The sequence below is a fragment of the Sus scrofa genome, unplaced genomic scaffold (assembly GCF_000003025.6).
Source record: "Sus scrofa isolate TJ Tabasco breed Duroc unplaced genomic scaffold, Sscrofa11.1 Contig2318, whole genome shotgun sequence".
Lineage (NCBI taxonomy): Eukaryota > Metazoa > Chordata > Mammalia > Artiodactyla > Suidae > Sus > Sus scrofa.
Window position 1 is genome coordinate 60,008 of NW_018085070.1, and position 15,920 is coordinate 75,927.

The 15,920-nt window shown below is 39.7% G+C and overlaps 1 pseudogene; it reads right to left on the reverse strand.

Annotated features, from left to right (window-relative positions):
- Positions 1-4,914: 4,914 nt before the first annotated feature.
- LOC110258541 lies at positions 4,915-8,419 on the reverse strand (annotated as a pseudogene).
- Positions 8,420-15,920: the final 7,501 nt, after the last annotated feature.

Below are 15,920 nucleotides of genomic sequence, written 5' to 3' on the forward strand. Positions count from 1 at the left end.
CACAGCAATGCCAGATCCTTAACCCACTGAGCAAGGCCAGGGATCGAACCCCGCAACCTCATGTTTCCTAGTTGGACTTGTTAACCACTGAGCCGCAGTGGGAACTCCCCTAGGCTCTATCCTTTTATATGGCAAACATATAATAATGGTTGTATAGCAATGTGTTACTATAATGCTTATCTCAACCCTACTGTTTCCTGAGCTGAGATCCCACAACTCTAGGGATCAGCACAATTTCACTGAGAATAAAATCTGGGAGAGTCCATTCATGGCTCAGTGGTAATGAACCCGACTAGTATCCATGAGGATGCATGTTCAATCATGTCCTTTCTTGGTGGTCAAGGATCTCACATTGCCAGGAACTGTGCTATAGACCAGCAGCTCTAGCTCTGAATCAACACCTAGCCTGTGAATTTCCATATGCTACAGGCATGACCCTAAAAAGAAAAAAAAATCTAATATAAGAGAGTATGTTCCATCTCATAATATGTTACTTGTGCCCTCTTCCTCTAGGACTTCCATGTGTGTAAGAACTGAGGGAAATTCACTTACAGTTAGAGCTGGATCTCAACTGTACAGATGAATATGTTTTGAAAAATGTTTTATTTGTTTCTAACATATAAATTAATATATAGTTTTCATTCATATAGCTTATTTGAGTATATCTACACTTTTGCATTTTAATTTGGCTGTTCTTTTTGTTACCATTTTTTTTGAAATTTTATACATGTGCTAGACAAAACTGCTTTTTTAAGATTTTTTTTCCTAGAGTTTTGTTTCTTTACTTCTTTTGCCCAAGATCCTGCAGTGATACAAAGCAGAGCTGTGTTACCACTCTCTCTCACCTGAGAGCTCCACAAATATGAAACAAAATTGGATGCAAGGGATGGGGTGAGTAGGAGCAGTCCTAAAATTAATGTTAGTACAAATGACCTCGTGTGGCTCAAGACCTCAGCTAAACAGAAACGCTCCCCTGAGGAGGTCATTCCAAAGGCTCAGAGCTGGCCTTCTAGGATCAGGCAAGGGTGTGGACATCCCAGGCCTGCTGTAGTCACCCTTCACTGCACAGCACATTCAGAGTGTGGGCTCTGGGTCCAAGATCATGCCTTGGTTCTACTGTGAATCAGTGCTCTTGTTTAGGTGGTTTCTCTCCCTTTATGTCTCTGTTTCTTACCAGTAATGTAGGGCTGATCTTTGGTGGGTCCCAGCTAAGTGAGCTATTAACCAAAGCCCAGCCCAAGGCCTTGGTGAAGGTCATCTCTCCTGAGAAGCATTCCCAACCCTGCCATACACTTGACTGTCCCATCTCCCTCCTTGTGTGGTGTCACCCATGTGGGAGGAGGGATCACTGTGCCCCTGTGGCAGTTCTGTTGCCTCTGTTCTCACCCCATTTGTTCTTGAATTTCTCCTGAGCAACTCAGGGAGACAGAGGTGAAACACTGGAGCCCAGCAGGTGACAAGGACCAGCTTTGAAAAGCCATGGAGGAAATGCTGCAGAGTAAAATTGATCCATCCACTAGGAGCCTGGGAGACTGGCCACTCCCAGGGAGATGTTTATGGACATGAGTGTGGGGTCTGGTTGGTCTGGACTGGGGAAATGGCCAGATGCCCTTCTGTTTGCCACTAATCTGAGGGCTAGGCTCCTTGTTGCAGAGGATCCCAATGTCCCTGTCCTCTTTCTGACCTGATTTCTGCAGTGAAATGCCACCCCTACCTCACTGAAATGCCACCCCTACCTCACTGCAACCCCTACTGTCCTGCCAGACAGAGAGCTCTGGAACCATGAGTGAACAGTGTGTCTGGGCCTGTGACTTCTGGGCTTACTGCCTGCAAGAGCCAAGAGGCAGTTGGCAAGAACAGGATGATCTGGATGGGGACACAGAGTAGAATGTCAGAGGTGGCCTCACTTGTTATATAGCAAAGGGATTAAACACCTCAGTGGGCAGGACGTTCCCCAGCACTGAGGTCTGGCCAGGTTTGTCTTGTCATGTCGAGGGTCCGAGGGCCCCCACAAAGGCCTGAGGCAACTCCCATGGGGAAGGGGTGAGGCACCTGGAGGGGCAGCCTGGCCTGGGGGCTGTGCTAGACATGGAGTCAGGATACCTGGTTCTAGCTCTGTCCCCACCTGGCTGTGGCTGGAGCATAACAGTGGGATGGAGTTGGGGAAAATGGTCATGTGCAGAATTGCCGGTGGTGCTGGTGTCACAGACAGTTCTGAGTCTGTGGGGCTAACTTGCCACAGGGCATTTGGGCATGGAAGCCAAAGCCACGCCAGAGGTCCAGAACCACCTCTGCCCCAGAGGACTCTCCCTCCTCTGAGGAATTCTAAATTTCACATATGGATGTTTTTGACTGTGCCCCAGGAAGTGACAGGATTCACAATGGAGAAAACCAGGACATTGACCCCAGAGAGTTGTGGTGCCTTTCAACAAACTGATTCCTGTAAGCCCAGACTCTTGCATCTTCCCACTCAGAGAAAAGCACTAAATTTATTGACTAGTTTGTTCTTGATACTGGAAATAGTATCAACCTGGTACTCTTGCTGTTTTGTTTTCTATGTTGAACCTTTCTGACAATTCTTTGATGTGGTTTCACAGTTTCTTTACATACAGTTGTGCTTTCAATTCCCCCTCTTTGCACTAACATACAACTGTGATGTTTCTACTGCCTCTCCCAGTAAATATAAAAACACTATACTACGTTGAAGGTATCTTTTACAAATATCATTGGCGGCATTACTGAGCTTTCCATAATTGAGGTTTTACAGAGTTAAATATGTTTAAAACATGACTACATTTTTATGAAACTATAGTTTTTCATTATTTCTACTGCCCTTTCAAATATTTCAGTTTCCGCAGAATGCCTGGATGTCCCTAAAACTTCCGTGGTAAAATCCAAAGCCACCAGCCATTTACTCTGCCTTCCAGGTTATCAGTGGTAAATGATTTTTTAAATGATAAGATGAAAACTGGTTATTACACTGAGCATAGATCCAAATATATGCCCAAGAGTGGGATAGCTGAGTCACATGGTGGTTCTATGTATAGTTTTCTAAGGTACCTTCATACTGTTCTCCATAGTGGTTGTACCAGCTTACATTGCCATCATCAGTGCAGGAGGATTCCCTTTTCTCCACACACCCTACAGCATTTGTTATTTGTGGACTTATTAATGATGGCCATTAGGACTGGTGTGAGGTGGTATCTGGTAGTAGTCTGATTTTCATTTCTGTAATAATCAGGGATGTTGAGCATTTTTTCATGTGTATGTTGGCCATCTGTTATCCCTTTTATTTGACTAGCTTTCTACTGTTCAGAGAACTTTTGTAATTATTCTATTGTTTTCCTCACAACTATCCTGTGTGGTAGTTTTGTTTATTCCTTATTTAGAGCTGGAGAGACTGCAGCATAGAGACATTTTGTTGGCTTCACTATGGTTACACAACTCACTAATGGCCAACTCCATATACTCTTGTATGGAGTCCCAGGTTATAGGATCTGGGCCAGAATACTTACTCCTATATTATGCCTTTTCCTGCCAGCTGTAAAAGCTGTTCCACCGTTAAAATTCTTGTCCATTTCACTGTATATCAATTATGACAGTAGTTACCTACAAAAGGGAAAACATATGTAAATATATGTTATAGTCATATAAAAGGCCAAAATTTTATGGTATACCAATGAAGGTCATGCTCACACATTTTCTCTCAGGCGTGTGTTACTGGTATCCACTGATGGACTGAGTATCTGAATAGAACTTCATTTTAAGGGAACTGGTCCCAACTCCTATGTATTTATGCTGTCTATTTTTTTTAAATGAATAAATACATTGGAAGCATTCAGAATGATCACCACTCCTTTAAGCCTGTAGGATGTCAGAAAAGCAACAAATCAATTTTTGCATGATTCCTCTCTCTCACTACATTTTCATGCATGAAATTATTTTTAAAACAAAACAACGAAGCAAGTTCCCTTTAAAAATAGTCCTCTTAAACTTCAAATATCCTTGCATGTGCTTTATTTCCTATGGGAGAACTGAAGATGACAAATAATCATAAATGTTTAGAACTTCCACTTGAAAGGAAATCATCAACATTTTGAAAGGATACATTTCAAAATCCTACTGGTTATTCTCTTTTAACTAATCTTGTCATCCTCTCAAAATTCTCAATCAACTGCATTCTATATTTATTTCCTATTACATTTTGTTTTTCAATGAAAGCTCTTCAAATTAATCACTAGAGACTTATTATACTTAAACTGAACAGACACTTCAGGAAAAAAATTCACAGAAGCATAGAAGGAAGCAGTATATGCAAACTTTTTTTCTTTTGTTTACCAAATCAGTATAACTGACTAAAGCTGTGGCTTTTGCTTTCACATTTGGCAGAAGCAAAACAAAAAAAGCATCCCCTAAAACCTCCAAATAACAAAATCTCAAGCAAGTAGAATGTCCAACTTTATAACACAAAGTAAAATTCAAACCTGTTCCCTCAATGATTTCTGTTGTCAGTTTGGGCATGCAGCAAATTTATTGTTATAACTGTGAGGGAAAATAAAATATGGACAGTATCCTATTTAACACTAATTCAAAAACTAGGAAGAGGAAGGAGAAATAAAAAGACATCACACATAAACACCCAGAATTATCCTACCTAATTAGAAAAGTTTGTAGATAAATTAGTAAAATAATTCCCAGTAAAACCCAAAAAGCATGTCTATAAATACAATATGAAACAACCAATTTAGGGAGATGGTCATTTTTTTCTGGAAAACAACGTTTACACCTCTAGTTCTTACACCAGCAAATAACTGTGGAGGAGCAGTCCAAAGTGCATAATAAGAGAGTTAAATGAGTTGTATCTGTGGTACTTTAAATGCAACTTTCCTCAATTACTTGAAGGTTGAAACAGACTTAAACAGACTCATATGGGCCAAACAAGTCATCTGATATGCTACTGAATGGCTGATGTTCTATTAGTTGGCTTCTTTCACTATCAGTTCTTCTTCTGTATCATCTGTGTACTTGCTTATTTATTTATTTATTTTTGGAGTGCTGATCTAAAGACAGACTTTCTAAAGTTTCAATACCTTCAATGCTGCATGTAATGGCTCATAAAAAGTATTAGAGCTTGTAGTCTTTAACCTGACTAGCTAAAACAGCAGAAAGAAGTGTTTTTTTTTTTCCTCAAATAAGTTGTCTCTTTTTCTTCTCTAACAAGGGAATTATTATGTTCCAACTCCTGATCATTTTCATTCTGCACTTTATCTAGCATGAACTCTAATTTCTGGATCCTTTCCTCTGTAGGCAAGCCCTTGTGCATGTCAGATTTATTTCTTTAACTGCAATGAAAACACTGTCATCCAGACCACCCTCCTTTCTTACTAACTTTATTTCCATGCTGGTTGCCCCATTTAGAGTGACGTTTTGGACCAGAGACCTCTGTGTCACTGCCTTTGCTGTCTGATGTGTTAGGTATGTGTTTTGGCAAAGGATCTACTAGATCAGTTTCTGACTCAGAAAGGTGAGTTTAGAGACCTGATGCAGATTTAACAAAAAAGAGCTGTATTGATAATATGTCTTGTCAACCTGTTGTTCTATTGACTGACATGCCAGCTTCAGCATCAACACAAGGGAGCAGGCCTAAGAGGTTTCTTGTCCTTCCAGCAAGAGATTTTTCAGGGCCCTCTCTATCTGCTGATCAGTTGCTCCACAAAGAGGACTCTTGGATAGGACACTTTTCTTGACATTTTATTATGTCAAACATAAGCACAGAACATAAACTGGGAATGAGCTTTAGTCCAATTTTTTTGTCACACCAAGTTGGGTTCTGTAACTGAGTATCTTGGAAACTATGTTTATTTTCTGCTAAACCCATCTGTCCAAAAAGTGTTCCTCTTTAGTCAAGGGAGAAACCACTTCACCAAATGGAGTTCTTTTTTTTCTCTAAGTTACTCTACTACATGATGCACTGGCTCTCCTTCTTTCAAATATCTTGAAATGACAGGATATCACCAAGCACAATTTGTCATTGAACCCATTTTGCATACTCAGATTGTTGTAGTGTGGTTTTTATGGCAATGCCTTAGTGATGGGACTTCCAGTCTGAATTGGAAAAGTATTCCATGGTTGATATGTCTAAGCATTCTAAAGTCACCACTTTCAAGTTTAAGCTAACATGCCCCCAAGAGATGAGACCCCATAATTTGATCCATGTACCACACATTGTTATGCTTAATTATCTGTGGGGCCTCTAGTCAGATTGCCCATGTCTGATGGTGAGATCATCTGAACGTCCTTAGGAGGACAGGAAATTTCTGACATCAAATTTTCACCTTCTGCTTTGCTAAAAACTGTCTAGCTGCAGCTTCTTCTATGTGATCCAGATTTTTTTCTTGCTTTTCGTAGGTTTATCTGCAGGAGGTAGGCAAAAGCCCTTTCTGGGTTTCACAGGAATATCTCTTCTGCCCATTTGCAACATCAGCAGAAGGCAAGGAATTTTCCTTGCATCATGGTGCAAGGAGGTTTGAAAGGTGGGTCCACCAGGGGTAGGTTTTGAATTTGTGCCTATTGTTCTGGATCTCCATTGTTGGCATACATTTGGGAATGTGCCTTAATGACTGTGCCTCATCTTTTGACCTCAGTTTGTGCTCTGACATCACTCTCTGAGTCTTCAAATTCTGAATCCAAGTCTCTATTTTCAGCTCTATTGCCAACCATTTGTTTCCTCTTCATAGTTTGACTGGCATGAGCTTGACAGAAAGTTTTCTTTCAACTCCAAAATTATCTTGCAGCACCACACTTTGGCCGACAGGCCTTTCGTAATACACCAGGACTTGGTTGCCAGCCTACTTGATAAGCTTCTACACTGCAGTGTAGATGTAATTTTCACACCTCCAATAGCAATTAGTTGATCTTCCCACTGAATATCTGCAATTTCAGCAGGTGATTTTGGGGCCACAGTCTCAATTATGACATGCCCATCAGTTGACTGGACAAGATGAAGTGTTGACTGGACAAGATGAAGTGTAAATCCAACACCGTAAATTCCCCTTTATTAATTCAACCATCTCAATAGAACTCTTTTTCTTGTTTGTTTGTTTGTTTTTGTCTTTTTTTTTTGCCATTTCTTGGGCTGCACCCATGGCATATGGGAGGTTCCCAGGCTAGGGGTCTAATCGGAGCTGCAGCTGCCAGCCTATACCAGAGCCACAGCAACACAGGATCCAAGCACATCTGTGACCTACACCACAGCTCATGGCAATGCTGGATCATTAACCCACTGAGCAAGGGCAGGGATCGAACCCACAACCTCATGGTTCCTAGTTGGATTTGTTAACCACTGTGCCATGATAGGAACTCCTAGAACTCCTTTGTTTTTCTTCCCAAACACTACTGCTCAGCTCAAGTGTGCATGAATATTTGCCTCTCTTCATAGGATCCAAAAATAAGTAACCTACTACATCTAACACTGTAACTTTAAGTCAGCCTTCTGTAAATGCCCATTGTTGTTATGGATATGCTCTTCATCTTATTCAAATCCTGCAAGAAGGAATGGGAAAAATGGCTTAAACCTGATCTTGTAACTCAAAAGTGTGTGCTTGCTCTGAAGAATTTCTTGAGCTGGTTGAAAATGATGTAGTTGAGCTGGGGCATGGACTTCCCTTGGAACTGGGACCACACCCCCGAAGTCCATCAGTGGGTTCTCCACAAGGGAGAAGAACCAGTGGGTGAAGGGCATAAGAATGAGGAAGAAGCTCAAGCTCCCCACCATTGGGGACAGCTTGATGAAGAGATAGCTGGACTTGCAGAAGACCAGGTCCATGTCTATGGCCAAGCGGAAGCCCCCATTGTACTCCATCTCCACCTTGAAGATAAGCTCTGCAGTGGAAGTGGTGGGCAGTGCCTATCCCTTGAGGCTTGAGCTCCAGGTGGCTGAGGGCCCAATGGCTAGAGAAGCCAAATGTTCTTGATGAAGGGCACCCTCTTGCCCAGGAACATATCCCTCACACAATCCTGCATGCTCAGCCCCTCCATCAGGGGCCTGTGGTCATGGTCTGCAGCAGCTCCTGGAACTCCACTTGTTGAGGAGTAGCATTCTCCACCAAGCGGGGTTGAGGATCTCATGGGTTGGGTCCTGCCACCCTCAGGGGGCCCGCTGGAGGACTCCTTATCCAAGCTGCTTCAGCCACAATGGTACTCCCTCAGGGCTATAGTGGAAGCCATAAGCTGCATGGTTGGCCTGGTCAGGCTGCAGCTAGGGCTATTTGTGGCAAAGCAGCAAGAACTGGGTGAGGAGCATGAGGAATGAGCCAAGAATGGCCCATGCCATGATTATGAGCAGCAGCCCCATCCTGCCACCACCTCTTCCTGGGGTGCCCAGGCCCTTGCCCCTGTGCCTACTGTCTGGTTTCTTCATGCCCCTCTCCCTGCTGCCACCATCTTGAGGACATTGGGTGGCAGGGTTGTGTGAGCAGCTCTGTTGGCCTCCTCAGGTTGCTCCTGTTGGTGCTGAGGCTGAGATGGAGGTGGCAGTGGGGCTTTAGGGTGCAGATTTGTGCTTTCATCTGACCAATACATTGCATTTAGGAGAATTACCTTTTAGAAGATTTCATATCATATACTCTGTGATCATAAACTATAAGGACACTGTACTCCCCATTGTCAAAATTTTCATACTAATTTTGGAAATTCCTCTTATCTGAAAAATGAGTAGGTTGATTTGTTTATATTTAATGAACATTTTAATTCTGAGATGGTATTTCCCTTAGGAACCCCCGAGATAAGAAAAGTAGAGAGCCTAATAATGATTTGGCTTTTAGATTACTATAGAACTTTGGTCTTTTTCTCCACTTTATGCTCTATTTGATTTTTAAATTAAAAAAAAATTGGACTATGAATTTACCTGAAAAAGAATTGGACACCTGGGAGCCAAGAGGCCACAAACATTTATTCTTGGATTATTAAATATATTTTAAAATGTCACATATTTAAACAACACCATCTATCTTTGGCAAAATAAGTATGTTATGTTTGTGAATAAGTACAAGACTGAGTGACAATACCTATCATCCTTGAAAGTATTGTGACAATACTTATCATCCTTGAAAGAAGATATTAGGATTAAAACATTGTCATTTCTGTTCTATGCCAAAGGCTCTGGGGACTTGTTTCTAGCATTTATTGTGATTTTTCCATGTACTGTTTACTGCATAAATATTTTGTTATCAGTATTGCCTTATCTGGTTCTCACAAGATCCCTATCAATAGGCATTTTTATTATGCTTGGTCATAATGTTAGAATCCAAGTGTTTGAGAATTTTTAATAACTTTTCCCCATCACATAATATAACTAAGTAGAAAACCCTGGATTTGTACCTAGGTCTCTACGAATGTGGAGTTAGTGATTTTACTCATTTCATTTCATTGTCTCTCCTGCTTTGATCCAAGAACAAGTTGATAACTGCTGAACCATATATTTATTTTCTTTACTTTTATAAAAAGTCATTGGTGCAATGGCCTTATATGAATGGTCTTACTTATATTCTTATTTTCTTAGTGGCAGCCTGTAGCTGGATATGGAATTCATTTGTGCAGACCGTTTTGGAATGTCTGATATACTGGAAGCATAATTGAATGTTTAAAATAAGCAAAGGACAGATATTCATATACACAATCATATATTTGTAATATTAACATTGTTAATTAACTTTTTAGCTATAAGTGGCATTTGTAACACTGAACTTATTTTTAATTCATACATTAAGCTTCATTATTCTTTTATTGTCCTTTTTTGTCTTTTTAGGGCATATGGAGGTTCCCAGCCTAGGTGTCAACCAGGCTAGGTGTCAAATTGCAACTACAGCTTCTGGCCTATGCCAGAGCCACAGCAAGCCAGACCTGAGCTGCATCTGTGACCTATACCACAGCTCACAGCAATGCTGGATCCTTAGCCCACTGAGAAATACCAGGGATCAAACCTGCAACCTCATGGTTCCTAGTTGGATTCATTTATTTCCACTGAGCCACGATGGGAACTTCTATTGTCCTATTTAACAAATATAGATAATATGGACATATACTGACACACAATTACATACAATTCAACCGATGTATTTTCTTATATGTATAAATAAGGACCACCTTTCCAGTGGCATGAACTAAAGGGCTTGTCCTTGCAACCATTCAGAGCTTCCTCCTCACAGTCTAGCTGCTTTCCCTTGCACAGGGACATATATCCAAAGATATAGCAAAGACCATTGTCAAGAGATTACTGCCTATGTTTTCTTCTAGAAGATTTGTGGTTTCAGGTCTTATTCCATTTTGAGTTTACTTTTGTGTATGGTATGGGGAAGTTTTCAGGTTTGATTACACTGCATATAGCTCTCTCGATTTTCCTTCTCTTCTCTGAAGAGTCTGTCTTCCCTATTGTATATTCTTGCCTCCTTTGTTGTAGATTAATTGTCCCTATAAGTATGAGTACATTTTAGGTTCTCAATTCTGTTCCATTAACCTATGTGTCTATTTTATTGTGCCATTACCAACCTGTTTTGATGACTGTAGCTTTGTAGCATAGTTTGAAACCAGAAAGCATAATGGCTCCAGCTTTGTTTTTCTTTCTTAAGATTGATTGGTTTGTATAGATTCTTCTTTGTTCCATAAAAAAATAACATTATGTTTTTCTAGTTTTGTAAAAAATGGCTTTGGTATTTTTATACTGAGTTGTATGGGATCCATAGATTATCTTGGGTATGATCATCACTTAACAATATTAATTCTTCCAATTATTGATCATGGTATATTTTTCCATTGGTTTGTGTCATCTTCAGTTTATTTCATCAGTACCCTGTAATTTTGTGGGTTTTTTAAAAATAATGATTTTTATTTTTTCCATTATCACTGGCTTATAGTGCCCTATAATTTCCTTGGTATAAGTATTTACCTTCTTAATTATGTTTATTCCTATATGTTTTAGTCTTTTTAATGCAATTGTAAATGAGACGGTTTCTCGATTTGTGATCATGTGTATGATCCTTCAAAGTAATATTGAACTCAGAACTTTTTTTTAAAGATTGTAGATCATTTTCATCTGTGATATTAGCCTATAATCTGGTTTTGGTATCACATAATGAATAAAAAGAATTCAGCAGCATCCTTCCTCAGTGTGTTTTTATATTGGTTGATAAAAATAGATGTTAATTGTTTTTCTATTTTTTTCTTTTTAGGGCTGAATCTTTGGCATATGGAAGTTCCGAGACTAGGGGTCAAATCAGAGCTGAACCTGCCAGCCATGGCAACATGGGATATAAGCCACATCTTCTACCTATGCCACAGCTTATGGCAATGCCAGATCCTTAACCCAATGAGTGAGGCCAGGGATAGAAGCCAGATCCTCATGGATACGAGTCAGGTCTGTTAACACTGAGCCACTATCGGAACCCCAAGTTTTAAAGCTTTTTTGATATTTGGTATAATTCATACATGAAGGTGTCTGGTCCTGTTTGCTTTATAGACTATTTTTTAATTACTGATTCAATTTCACTACTGGTAATTAATCTGTTCATATTTTCTACTTCTTCCTGATTCAGTCTTGGGATATTGTGCATTTCTAAGACTTTATACTTTCCTTCCACACTGTTCATTTCATTGGCATATTATTGCTTATAGTAATCTCTTGTGATCCTTTATCTTTCTATGAGTTCAATCTTCTTAGCTTGAGGCTTTTTTTAGCATCCTACTATACGATCTATGCTGGAGCATGTTCCACGTGCACGTGAAAATAATGTGTATTCTGCTACTATTTGATGGAATGTACTATATATATATATATATATATATATTCTCTATATATGTTAATTTCATCAAATATAAAGTGCCATTTGAGGCCAATATTTCCTTAACAGTTTTATGTCTGAATAATCATTCATTGGTATAAGTGGAGTTTTTAAATTCCCTAAGATTATCGTGCTATTGTTTATTGCCCCCTTAATGTCTATTAATATCTGCTTGATATAGAGGACCTCCTACACAGGTATAAACATTTAAAAGTGTTGTATCTTTCACTGGGATTCATTCTTTTTATCATCTTTTAATGTCCTTCTTTTTCTCTGTTAGAGTCTTTGTTTTAAAATCGTTCTTGTCTAACAAAATCATTGTTACCCTCAATTTCTTTCTTCATTTTCCTGGAATAGTTTCTCCATTCCCACACTTCATTTCACTACATTTTTGTATCAGAAATGAGTTTTTTGTAGGAAGCTGATATTTAAGGCCTTCTTTTCATATCCATTTGGCCACTCTATATCTTTTACTGGTGCATTTAGTCCATTTACATTTAAAGTAATTATCAATAGGTATATATGCTCTGCCATTTCATTAGTTGACTTTGGCTTCTCTTTGTAGTTCATTTTGGTTTCTTTTCTTTTGCTCTTTTCTCTTATGATTTGATGACTACCTTTATTGTTTGAATTGCTTTCTCTTTCTTTGCGTGCATATCTAGGATAGTTTTTTATTTTGTTGTTACCATTAGGGATGTGTGTGTTAGGTGTGTGTGTTTGTGTGTGTGTGTGTGTGTGTGTGTGGTTAGCTAAAGTTGCTGAGCTCTTAAGTTCAAATGAATTTTATTTATTTTTATTTGATTTTTGTGTGTTTTTTTGGACCCACTCCAAGGCATGTGGAAGTTCCCCAGCAGGTATTAAAAGCACACCACAATTGAAACCTGCTGCACAGCTGCAGCAATGCCTGATCCTTAACTCACTGCTCCACACAGGAAGTTCCTCAAATGCATTTTAAAAACTTTGAGTAATTTCTCATCCTTGCCATGTTTACTTTTTTGACCCTGGCCACTTATTCTGAATATAATTTTACTACTTTTTTCTGTTGACCTTCTTACTACCTTTATACTTGGTTGACCTACTAACTTTAATCTATGTTTTCCTTTCCAATGAGATTTTCAGTTCCTGATATTAATATCTCTATTGTGGCCTTTTCTTTTATGTTTATAGAAGTCCTTTAAATGTTGCCTGTTAAGGTTGTTTCATGGCGCTGGAGCCCTTTGAATCTTTCCTTGTCTGTAAAACTTTTGACCTTTCCTTCAAATTTGTAGTGTATTCTGTGTTACAGATTTTCCCTTTCATCACGTCAAATATATATTACCACTTCCTTCTGCACTGCAGTGTTCTGATAACTTTATAAGTGTTGCCTTGTAAGAAACATGTTTCTCTTCCCTCACTGCATTTAATATTTTCTCCTTATCTTTAATTTTTGTCATTTTAATTGCAATGTATCTTGATGTGGTTCTTTTTGTGTTGTTTCTGCTTGGGGCTCTCTGTGCTCCCTAGACTTCTGTGTCTGTTTCTCTTCTCAGGTTAGGGATCTCTTCAGCTCTTTTGTCTTTAAATTTGTTTTCTGCCCATTACTCTCTCTCTTCTCTTTCTGGGACCCCTGTAATGCCAATTCTGGAACACTTGAAGCTGACCAAGGGTCTCTTAAACTGTCCTAATTTCTTTTAATTTGTATTCCTCTTTAGCTTAAATGAGTTACACTATTCTGTATTCTAGCTCACTGATATCTTCCTGTATATCATATTATCTACACTTGATTCCTTCTAGTTTAATTTTTATTTCAGTATTACTCTTTATCCATTTCTGGTTATTCTCCATGTTTTCTAACTCTATAAAATCTGCTAACTTTTCACTCTGTTCATGTAATTTTCTCCCAAGTTATTTGAGCATGTTCACAATCATTATCTTGACCTTTTTAGCTGGTAGAATTTTATAACCATTTACTTTAATACTTCTTCTGGGGTTTTAATTGCATTTCTTCATTTAGAACATATTCCTTTGTTGCATCATTTTGCTGAATTTTCTGTGCTTTATTTCCATGTATTTGGCATTGTCATTATGTTTCCCAATCTTGAAGAAGTGGATATTTATAGGAAATGTCCCATTGGCATATTGCTTTCTGTTCACCAAAGCTATGTGTTCTACTGATCTCTGGGCTTCATGGATCCATGTTGTTGAGGGCTGGCTCCTTTGCACACACTGGTAGATGGGGCTGGAACTGGTCCTATTGATTTACAGGCCCTACTTGTGTGGTGGCCACTTGCTGCTGGTGGACAGAGACAGGTCATAGCATGGCTAGTTGTATAATTGAAGAGTCCAAGTCCTGGTGTAGGCCCTTGGTAGGGGGCTGGGTCACAAAGAAGCTAGCTATGAAACTTCACCAGTCATGGTCTAGTGGGTTAATTGGCTGTCAAAGCACATTCTTTGGTAGATTAGCTGAGGGCACGATTCGTCCCAGAGCTGATGTCATTCTACTGATGGCGAGGATTTTCCAGGGTGTTCTGATGTGGTTCTAGCCTGCTGGTGGTCAGACTGAGTACTGACAAGCTGACTGCAAGGCATAGTGTTGCAGAGGGTGGTATCTTCTGTGGTTTGCTCAGGCTATGTCCCTGAATGTAGGCCCAGTTAACTATTTGTGGATGATGCTCTTTCCTGAGGAAAGTGGTGTCATTGATTGCTGATCTGAGCCAGTTTCCAGAGTCTCTAGCTATGTGACATGGGTCTTAGTGTTGGCAGCAGCTCACTGGTGGAAGAACTAGGGACCAAGAGGTTCTGAGACTTGTGCAGTCCCACTGGTGAGTGGGCTACATCCTGAAATGGTTGACTGAAATATGACTACAGTCTCACGGCTGGAACTACACATTGGTGTTTGGGGCTATGACACAATGGGCCTGTGCTTAGATACAGCACACTGTTGGCTGAATCTGGGTTCGGGAGTGTCTAGTTGTCGTGCCCAGAGTCCTGTAGGTGTTCGGATACATGTGGACAAGGTCATGGCCCATGTTGTCCCATTGTAATACATTCCTTGATGGGTGAGGCTGGATCTAGGGCTGGTGATATTTGAATGATTAGTGAGCCTAGGTCTGAGAGTGGTTAAGGTCTCAAGAGGTCCTAGAGTAGCCAATTGGATGGCACTTGAGGATGTATCCTTGCTTGGCCCAGGACTTCTCAATATTAGTGTGAATGGATAGTGAGCAAGTTGTGGCTAACCACTAAAAAACTTGAAGGAGCATTCCAATATGACACTTTCCCACATGTTTCCCTATTTTAGGACACCTCACCAAAATGGCTACTGCCAGCATCTATGAACCAAGGAGAGTTCAGTTTCCTCCTAACTCTCCATGAGGCTCTCCAAAATCAGCAAGTGGTTTCACTCGGGCTCCTTTCAAATTACTATAACTGAAAATCTGCAATGAGTGTTTGGATGTGTGTGATTTTGTGTGTAAGATTTAAGACTGGAGTCTCTATTTCCCACAACCATTTAGTTTTCCCAAAAGGATGCCCTAGTATCTTTCAAAGCAAAATATTTTGGAGGCTCATTTTTGCAATACAGCCCCCCCTGGCTTGGGTAGCTCCATGAGTTTTTGAGTCCCTTCATTCTTTTGTGAGAAATTTTGCAGTTGTATTATCCTCTTATTTTTGGGTTTCATACATACTCAGGCTATAAGACTTGACTATATCTTGTCTCCTCCACTTCAACTTGTCTTATTGTTATTCCTTCTACATCCTTAGTCATAGAGGATCTTTTCTGTCACCAATAGTTGCTTCATAAATTGTTGTAATTTTCATATGCCCATGGGAAGAAGTGAGATCAGGGTCTTTCTACTCTACCACCTTGGCCATTCCCCCCTGTATGTCTGTTTCTATGCCAACATTCCACTGTTTTGATTACCATAGCTTTATAATATGTTTTAGAATCATGAAGTATTATTGTTTTGGCTATTTGGAAACTCTTGAGATTTCATACAAATTTTGCGTTGGATTTCTCTATTTCTGCAAAAACATTTTTGGGATTTTGATAGGGTTTATGGTGAATTTGTAGCTCATTTTAGGGATTATTGATAGTAAATAATATAAATG